The sequence below is a fragment of the Diceros bicornis genome, chromosome 16 (assembly GCF_020826845.1).
Source record: "Diceros bicornis minor isolate mBicDic1 chromosome 16, mDicBic1.mat.cur, whole genome shotgun sequence".
NCBI lineage: Eukaryota > Metazoa > Chordata > Mammalia > Perissodactyla > Rhinocerotidae > Diceros > Diceros bicornis.
Genome location: NC_080755.1, coordinates 66,958,567 through 66,969,197, shown reverse-complemented (window position 1 = coordinate 66,969,197; position 10,631 = coordinate 66,958,567).

The following is a 10,631-nucleotide window of genomic DNA, read 5'->3' as shown; positions in this document are numbered from 1 at the left end:
ACAATGAAGTGGGGGAGGACACTTTGGGAAGTGGTAGACTTGTCTGCGGCCTTGATGGAGGTGATGATGCCACATGGAATCTTATCCCTAGACTCACTGAGGTGTATACATTAAATATGTACAGCTTTTTACATGTCAATCCTGACTCAATAAAGAGGATTATAAAAAAGGAAAATGCTGTCATGGAGCAGATGGAAATTGCGACCAAACGTATTTTCATGGCTTATAAAAAACATGGATACACAGTTTCTAAAAGCAATCACTTCCACGAAAGAAGGGATGAAAGGGTCAAAGAAGGGATGGTAGATCTAAAAGCACGTGTGATGAGGCAAAGAAAAGATAAAACGTGAACGGTTAGAGCTCAGGAAGGAGGTGGGGAGGCGAAACCATCACAAAAACGAAGGGCACGTTGGAAGGAGCATAAGTTAAAGTAGACACTGCTGCGTCCTAGAAAGAACACAGAGGGTGGGATCAAGTGAAATGGAATGAAGACCTTAAAGAGGACTAGACAGAAATTATAGCTATAGGAGATGGGAAATAAGGTACAAAAAATGTATAAATGCACTTTCAAAGAAAAATATATTATACTAAATTATATTATAAAATAGAACTGAATTTTTTCCTCCAAGATAAAAAGAAACCTTGACGTTTTAGATTCTCCCAGCAGAAAAAAACATAGAACAACCAGGCCAGAAACCTACTTGAATTATGTTATTGGACTTTAGAGACAAAGAAGTAACGCTTGGGCCTCCAGTCCAAAACACCTACAAAACGCCATCAGGAAAAAGTAGTCTGATGGGTTTCAGAGATCCCCAGAGTGAAAGTCGGCACTAGGACACAGCTGAGCAATGAACACTGTGTCCTCAAGGAAAGAAAGTGTGAACCAATAACTTTTACCCAGGCTAACTATAGTCAAGTATAAAAACAATAAACAAATATTTTGAAGTTAGAATAACTCAACTAATACAGTTTTCATGTCTATTTTGAGGCTCGTGTTGGCTGTGATGAATTCTAGCCAACAGAGAGACACACGGAGAAACTATGGCAAAAGGCAACAGTGAGCACAGAATTTGTTGGACTGGAAGGTGAAAAGAGCTGTGGGAATGGTGGGTGTGGAATAGAATGTAAACGTCACAGAATCTGAAAATGCAGACACCATCCAGCAAAATTTGGGAGTAGAAAGCAGAAGGGAAGATGAAAAGTACCTTGATTCCACAATCTTTTATAACCTGGACTATAAAAGCAAGCAAGTACTGGAAGCATAGGTGTATTTAAATACTCTGTAGTCTATGGGCTTGGCACTCCCTGAAGCTGAGCGGTGTCCAACATGAACACATGTATGTGGAGACTCTATTTCAAGACAACAAGCTAAGCACTAAGAAAAATAGTATAATCAACCAGAATTAGGTAATGATGAGTTGAGAGAGACACTGAAAAGTAGGAATGCCCTAATTTCATCCTTGCTTATTGTAGGAGCCAATAAAAACTACCTAAAAGAAATAAATAAATGCATTACATAAGTTTTTGTCATAAAAGTAACAGCTAAAACTAAGTGTAAATTTTTCTGTCTATGGAAACATGCACAGAAAACAAAGCAAACACAGACTGTGTAGTAAAAGAAAAGGGGCAATAAAACAAAAAGCATACCATGAAATGTGATGATAAAACCAAAGAAATGCATATCTTTGGCATCTATATTTGTAAATGGACTAAACCATAAAAAAAAGGCTGTCTTTTTTTTTTCTTTTTTAATAACTAAGCAAAACTGAGTTATCTGGTGTATACACCTGAAACAAATTGACTCAGAAAAGTTGAAATTAAGAAGACAGGCCAAGGTCTATCAGGCAAATATATACAAAGAGGGAACGCAGGAACAATATCAAACAAGGCCAACTTCAGGCAGAAAGTGTTACAGGAGACAAAGAGAGACACTTTGTAATAACAGGGGTTGTAGTGAAAAGAGCTCATAATTTATGAATATCTGTGTATTGTCTACTGTCCCCCGACTTTCAGCCAACATGAATGAAGGAACCCAAGGAGAGAGATGCAGAAACTCACTGATAACAGGAGATGTTATTTCTAGTCTCTCAGCTCCCGACCAAATCAAGATCAAAAGACGACATATGGACATGGGTGATTTAGGCAAAGTGCATTACTGCAGATATAGTTGGTATCCATCTCACGCTTTGATCTGAAAATAGGGATTACAACTGCTTCATGTAGGTAATGACTAAACTGTCACAAACAAAAACTGACCACAGGAAAAAAAACCTCATTAAAAAAAAGTTTGGATTACATTCTCTGATCATAATGCCACAAAGCTAGAAAGTAACCACAAAATCAGAAAACAAATATTAACCACAAAATCATAAGAAAAACAAACAAAATCTCACTACCTGGGAAATTAAGAACAAAACAACTCAGGTAAAGATGGGAATAAGAACTGAAATCTCAGAATCTCTCAGAAAGAATGATTATAAAAAAATTATATGTTGGAACTCATGGGATGTAGCTACAGCAGTGCTCAGAGGAAAATTCATTACCTTAGATAATTACACCATGCAAATAAATAAGAAAGAGTAAAATAAATTAGGTACTCAACACAAAATTTAGAAAAACTGACAATTAAATAAATCTTAGGAAAGCAAAAGGCAGGAATTAAAGACGACAGTAGAGAGCCAGTCTTGATGGCCTAATGGTTCAAGTTTGGCACGCTCTGATTCATCAGCCCAGGTTTGGTTCCTGGTCATGGAACCACACCACCTATCTGTCAGTAGCCGTGCTGTGGTGGTGGCTCACACAGAAGAACTAAAAGGACTTACAACTAGAATATACAACTATGTACTGGGGCTTTGGGGAGAAAAAAATAAAAGAGGAAGATTAGCAACAGATGTTAGCTCAGGGAGAATCTTTTTCAGTAAAAAAAAAAAAAAAAGACAATAGTAGAAATCAATGAATTTTAAAACAGAGAATCAGTAAAATAAATAATTTCAAAGGTTACTCTTTTGGAGGAAAAATAGAAAAGGGAAAAATGACCTATTATAACCTCTTCCCAATACCCCCACAAACTCCTGCTCGAAGGAGAAGAAGGTCAGACGTACGGGTCGTAGAGAAAACACTGAAAGACTCAGAGGAGATTCCTGCTCACCTCCGTGCCAATCAATTGGATAGCCCGAAGGAAATAGTTGAGTTTTCTAGAAAACATGAATTACCAACACTGAGTCTAGAAGATACAGGAAACACAAATGGACAAATTAATAGAGAAAGCACAGAAATAGAACTAAGATGCCAGGCCTGGTTTCACAGGAAATTCCTTTAAATCTGTAAGGAATAGATGTTGACAATGTTATTTAAATTGTGTCATAGTGTGGAAGTAGAAGGGACACTTTAAATTCTTTTGATGGATTAAAAATTGATGGCAAAATCAGACAAAAATAGCAGAAAAAAGAAAACTTCAGACCAAATCTCGCTTATAAAAAGCAATAAATATCCTAAACAAAAGGTTAGAAAACAGAGTCTGGTAACATTAACCAATGGAGATTTATTTCAGGAATCCAAAATTCAATATCAGAAGCTCAATATTAACATATTTGTTAACATTGTTAGCTATATTAATAAAAACCTCCATAGGTGTTGAAAAAGCACATGCTATTATTCAACTTTGATACGTGATTAAAAACACTTGTAGGATACACATTTCCTTAGTGTTAGGACACATTCATTTCAAGTCTGTGGTATTATGTATAATGGGAAAACATTGGAAGCATTCCCTTTAAAGGCAGGAAAAAGTTAATCCAGGATACCCATTATCATCACTATTATTTAATACTCTGCTGGAGATACTAGCTAATACAGTTAGACGAGAGAAGGAAATGAGTCCTGAAAATTGGAAAGAGTTAAAATTATTGCTATTTTGAGAAATACACTTATTTACTTAGTAAATCCAAAAGAATAAATCAAAAAGCTATTGCAAATAGGAGAATTTTGTGAAGTGGCTGGGCATAAAATATATAGAAATTAATGCCACTCCTATAAACCAAAAACATCCAGTTAGAATTATTGGGGAAAAGAGCTCATATGCAATTGCAACAATTAAGATAAAAATACCAACAGATAAACTTAACAAAAAATACTCAGGGCTTATCTGTCAAAAAAATTTAAAACATAGTGTGGGATATAAGATAAGAATTGAACAATGGAAAAGCATTCCCACTTGGGAGAACTTACCGTGGAGAATCACTTTTCCCTGAAATAACCTATAAATTTACTGCAATTGTAGTAACAATCCCAACAGAACATATTAGGGGATTCCAAAGTTACATTGAAAAATTAGCAAGAACAGCTAGGAACATGTGGAGAAGTAAGTGTCGTCTGACATGACTAGGTTTTAAATTGTAACGTTATGTGGTGCTTGTGTGACCCTGGATGGGTGGATGTTAGTGGCATTGAAGAGAACGTCCAGAAATAGTCTCAAATACACACTGAAATTCATTACTCTATGATAAAGACAGACTACTCAGTAAATGATATTGGGATACTGGGTAGATCTCTTTTAAAAATAAATTACTAATATAGGACCCCTACATCATACCTTCCACCAAAATAAATGTTAAATGAACAAAGATTTAAATTATAATACAAAATTGTAGAGGTATTCAACATAGAATTAGTATTTCTTCCCCCTGAATCTTGGGATGGGAAAGGTCTTTCTAAGTATGAAACCAAACCTAGACGATATTTAAAAAATAGATTAAGTAATTCAACTACATTAGAATCAAACAATTCTTAATTACAAATATAATATGCAACAAAATTAAAAGACAAATGAAAAATTTGGGGGAATATTTGTAATTCATATCACAGGCACAAGGCTAATTTCCTTAATATGTGATCACCTACAAATAAATTAAAAAATATTTAATAACCCAATAGAAAAAAGTACATGAACAGTTTATAGATAAGGAAATACAAATGGATCTTAGACATATAAAAAATATTCAACCCCACTCATAACTAGAGAACTGCATTAAAATTGTACCGAGATTTTTTTTCACCTATTAAATATGAAAAGACTAAAAATATGGTAACATAATGGTTTGGCAAGAGTGTAGAGAAACAGGCAGTAATGGCGTAAACTGGTACAGTGTCTATGGGCAGCAAATGGGAATGCCTAAGCATGTTCTTCAACTCATCCTGTCTAGGTATAGGAATTTATCACATATGCATATTTAAACATGTGTGAAATGGTGTACCTGGGTCTGCATTTTGTTGTTTTTAACAGCAAAAGATTAAAACAATCTAAATGTCCATGAAGAGGAGACTCAGTAAATAATTCCTGGTGCATCCATTTTTTGGAATACTCTTTCTAGGTATTAAAAATATGAAGCAGTTCTACATGCATTCATATGGGAAGCTCTCCAAGAAAACAAAAAAACCAAAAGCCACGTGGCATGGTGTGCTAACTGTTTCAGTAGAAAATCCTTTTACGCATGTTCTTGGAAGGATTCTCCATAAACTGGCAGTGCTGGTTCCTTCCAGGGAGGATTCTGGGTTGGGGGGCACTGGTGGTGGGGAGAAAGCTTGCTTTTAGCCCAGACCTGGTGGTGTCATTTGATACCATGTGCTGGTTTGCCTTAGTCAATAAAAACGAGTACTTTTTTGGTGCTGTGTGGAGAGATGGAAGGAGGTTGCACGATGCTTTAGAACGCCTACTTTCGGTATCCTCCCGCCCTCGTCTGTGAGCAATGAGAGGCTTGGTGATCGTTGAGGGTGAGCTTTCTGTTCACTTAGGGGACACTTAGTGGTTACTCCCATACCTTCTCCATGAATATCTGCTTGACGGTGATGAGGTTTGACGATAACAGCTCAAATAAGAGCCCGTTTAAAAATTCCTTAAACCCAGCTGAGAAAAACGCAGACCAACTGTCAGACGTAAAGTTTCTGACTATTGGTATGTTGCTCATAACTGATTTATAGCTGTACCCATTTCTGCGGTTTGAGTTCTGGCTGTGAGCTCCTTGAGGAATCTACGACCATCAACAAATTACCTTCCTGGAGTGATCTAATAAACAAAGCACTTCTAGCTCAAAGTTTGGTTACTTCCTTTTTTAAAAAAAGGCTGTAAGTTTGGCTGGCTTGGCAGGGTAGCTTGTCACTTGCAATACCCCTTTGCATTCTTTTAGGTAACAGAATCAATTCCAGGCCACAAAACATCATTTCTAATCAACACCTTCGCATCTTCAATCACAGAGGAGCTGCATGTCATGTGGTCAAGATAATCTCACGACTTTTTCCTGAAGAAGGAGACATTTCCCATAAAGGCATCTTAAGAGGCCAATTATGTTGATGTCTTACAATTAGTTTGGCTGAGAAACACTTCTGTTGGGAAGTTTATGAAATTGATCACAGACTTGGATCAGGTTTGGGAGGTGGCCAGATGTGCTCACACTTAAACCTTTAGTGGAGTTGACAACATCTGGTCCCTTAGAGGAAGGGGCTCAGCCAGGAGCATTTGCTGTTGCTGATGTCAAGTGGAGTAGCCACTAGTATTGAGCAAAAAAAAACAAGAAAAAGAAATGACAGTTAATATTTATTGAATTCATACTATATACCACACACTACCTGAGCAGTTTATAGGTATATCTCATGTAGCACTCATAACAATTCACATTCTACAGATGGAGACACTGGGCAGAGAAAGGTTGACCAACATGTATAGACTCACGTTAAGATGTGTCAGAGCAGGGATTGAATAAGGGGCTCTCTCTGTATAGCCCACGGTCCTACCGCTCGGGACTCGGCCTCCAGCAGGTGGTGAGTGTCTTTCATGCCCCTCACACGTGGGTTAGATGCCCGGATGGGGGCATGTAAGTGCTGCACTCAGAGAGCTCCTGTGGTGTTCATGGCCTCACTTAACTGTTAGGATTAGCGCTAACACTTCCAGAGACATCTCCAGATGTAAGTGGTTCAGAGACACTTTTGATTAGATGTTGTTTTTCAATAGGTAGGTTGTTTCTGGTTCCAGGTGGATTTGTGCAATGGTTATATCATGATCTATTCCTTTGGAACAGGGTTCTCTAATCTCTTTCCAGAGCCTAGTGTTCATTGGTGGTGCCTGAAGACCACCTCAGAGTTGTGGGGTGGTTGGCAGAAGGGAGGGCAGAGCAAGGAGACCCCACATCTTCCTCTTCCATTTCAGTAGTCAGTGCCACTTTGATCTATTTTCTGTATTATGATCTATTTTCTGCTCTGTTTAAGTTTTCCTTGAAAAATAAAAAAAGGCTCTTCTACCAAAGTTCCAAAGTAATTTTGGAAACCACTACCTTAGAGAGACTAAGGTTTTCACAAGCAGACTCCTCCGGATCCTATTCAAGGACTTGGGGAAACTGGTTGGAGGCAGAATGGAGGATGGGGTTGCTAACAGTTGTTCAAATGGAAGGCGGGTTCACCATCATGGTCCAAAGTGGTGTGGTGGAAGTAAGTCTCTGAGTTTGCAGTCAGGAGGATGCAGAAGTACCCTGCAGCAAGTTGGGGAGAGAAGATGTTGGGGACGAGGACCTGCTGAAGCTGGAAAGAAGGTGTGCATGGAGCAGTCCAGACATGTTAAGAGGAGCCTGGCTTCTGCTTTTCATGTGCTGCAGGTGCGGGCACAGGTGGATGGCAGACCTTCCATATGCTTCTGTGAGGGGCGGAATAATGGCCCCAAAGATGCTCACATCCTAAACCCCAGAACCTGTGGGTATGTCACCTCATGTGGCCAAGGATCTTGAGGTAGGGAGTTATCCTGGATTGTCTGGGTGGGTACACTGCCATCACGAGGGTCCTGCTAAGGGAAAGAGGGAGGCAGGAATGTCAGCGTGAGAGAGTATGTGGCAACGGAAGCAGGAATCGATGTGATGTGGGACCAGGAGCCAGGGAATGTGGAGAAGATAGGGTAAGAGATTCTCCCCGGAGCCTCCAGAGGGAACAGCCCTGGGGACACCTTCATTTTAGCCCAGTGAGACTGGTTGTGGACTTCTGGTCTCCAGAGCTGTAAGAGATGCATTTGCGTCGTTTTAAGCCTTTCAGTTTGGGGCAGTTTATTGCAGCAGCAATAGAAAAGGAACGAGCTACTCAGGGCTGAACCCGACATTGCCAACACCTTGGTCCTTGGGTGTGACCACGCCCAGGAGTCCAGCACACCCATTGCAGCATCAGAAGGGAGTTCTCCGTGAGGGCGCAGGGTTATCCTCAATAAGAGGCTTCTGGCCACTCAGCTGTATCCCAATGTGGGCTCAGCAACTTCAGCGAGAGATTTTTAAAAATGCTGTGCGGTTGTGTTTCTAATTATTGACCAGGGAGGTGGCCTGCACCTTCCCCCTGAGCATCCATGAGAACTGGAGAAAACACTGCTGTGTCCTAACCCGTCAGGGCTGAGTCCTCAGAATATGATAGGGGTCTTTGATTTGCTGTCCTTTGGGTAGATGAGGACTGCGGAAGGGGCTTCCAAGCAGATCTCCAGGTGTGGGCAGCAGCATTTCCTGAGTCCTGCTGACGGAGTTGCCAGCACGTGGACCTGCACCGATGTTTTATTAAAGACAGAGATGCTCTTTAATCTTGGAGACGTGCGATTTTACAGATGACGGGCTTTTCTTGGGACCCTCTCGGGTACCTAGCATTGCAGTCTGTGTGAGGGGAGAAGAGTGAACGTCCTCACTGCGGTGTATTCTGTGTGTGAAGCCATGACTGATGGCAGGAGGGAGTTTTCAGGGTTTCAGGGACGCCATCGAATGCTCTCAGCTCATGTGACTCGGGCAGCGAGTGACCTTGCTCTGGGGAGTGTTTGACCTTGGGGCTCTGTGTGTTCTTAGGAGATTTACAGAAATCTCTGCAGCAGAGGGCCAGAACATAAGCCCACAGACATCAAATTCTCCCGTGTAAACCAAGAGGCTGTTTTTGGGTGTGGAGTTTCGTTAGATCCTCGGAAGGAGGAGAAATGGCTCTTGAATGTGGATTTGAACTTCCCTTCATTGTTAAGATTTTCCTACAGAATCCAATCTGTGTGACTGAAAAATATATATTTTTGACTGACATCTCAGATGTTTATAGCATTTGCAATATTATTTTGGACTTACCCCTCTCTTACTATATTTTTAGTCAATAATCAAAAGAACTCAGGTAGAACCAAAATACAAATATTTATTCACCTCTCCCTTTTCTTTCTGGTCTTTCAGCCCACCCCGAGTGTACCCAAGTACAGCTGGAGATCATCTGGGCTTCCGAGGGGCTCTTCTGAGGGTTCAGGTGAAGGTTAGGCGGGGTGGGGCCCATTTGCTAGGGGTTGGTTTGTACCAGAGCTTCAGGAGAAGAGAGACTTGAGGCCCCACAAGTTTTGTCCAAGAACGGCCCTGTGCGCTTATGCCTAAGGCCGCCCTGCCCACCAGCCGGCACTCCGAGGAGACTGATGGTGCTGCCCTGGCGTGGGGCAGCCCTGATGGGCAGAGCAGAGTAAGCCCGAGGCTCTCACGAGGGGTTCTGGAGCCATCCTACCCAGGACCGGACCAGGAGAGGACCCATGAACTCTGAAGGCCACCATTGAGGTTCCACAGCCGAGGGTGGCAGAGCCAGAGAAATCTGCCCTTTGGTGGCAATTCAGATCCTACTGCCTAGTCTCCCCTTTGCGCCTGCGAATGTGAGTATAACACGCTTGTGAGGGTAGCTGTGGTGAGTTATTTCCAGGCCTTGTTTAAGGTTCCACAGGAAAACGAATGGTATTTTTTACGTTGGCTGCTGGATGTAAGGCGAGTGTGGGGCAATACACCCCGGAAGCCACGAGGAACGTGTGGGGTTCCTCAAGCCTGTCTCTGTGGGGAGTCTTTGGGTTTGCAACTCACTGTTGTGATGCAGCAAGGACCGCTGACCAGGGGGAGAGGTATCCCCCAGGGAGAGGAAGGCGCTGATCAGGGAGTCTCACATGCTCTTGGGGCATCGGGGATATTCGTCTCCAGGACCTCCTTCCTCTCATTTTGTCCAAGCAGTTAGATGTTCCGCTCTGTTCCCTTTCTTCCTCTCCATCTTTCATTTTGAATCACAATGTTCTATAATTTGGGAAGTAAATACCCATTTGTGACCCGATACTTTTCACACATTTCTCATGTGTGTGACACTAGCTGTTCTTGTCATCTCTCTTCAGGCTCGGAACTGTGTCCCAAGTGGAACAGCTGCTCAGCCATGTTTCTCCCTCCTGACTAATCCTGATGATGTGTCTTTAAGGGACAGTTTAAATTCTCATTATTTCTTAGGTAAAGGAAAGAGCATTCAGCAAGAGAAGCACAGTGCACTAAGTGACTGATGCTGGTTGTCTCATTTTGTTCTCTCAACAACACTGTTAGGTGAGTTCTATCATCATCCCCATTTCATGGATGTAGAAATTGAGGGACAACGTGGAAAAGTAACTTGCTCACCATCACACTTCTAGAAAGGTTGGAGTGGGGCTTTGCACTCTGGTCTGCCCATCTCAGAGGCGGCACGGGGTTCTCGCTGAGCACAGCTCACGATGGCTCCGGCATGGGCCTCATTCCTTGTCCTGGTGCCACGCTGGCTGTGTCCCGGGATCTCTTACCTTCCAGGACGCTTGCCAACTTTGTGGACAC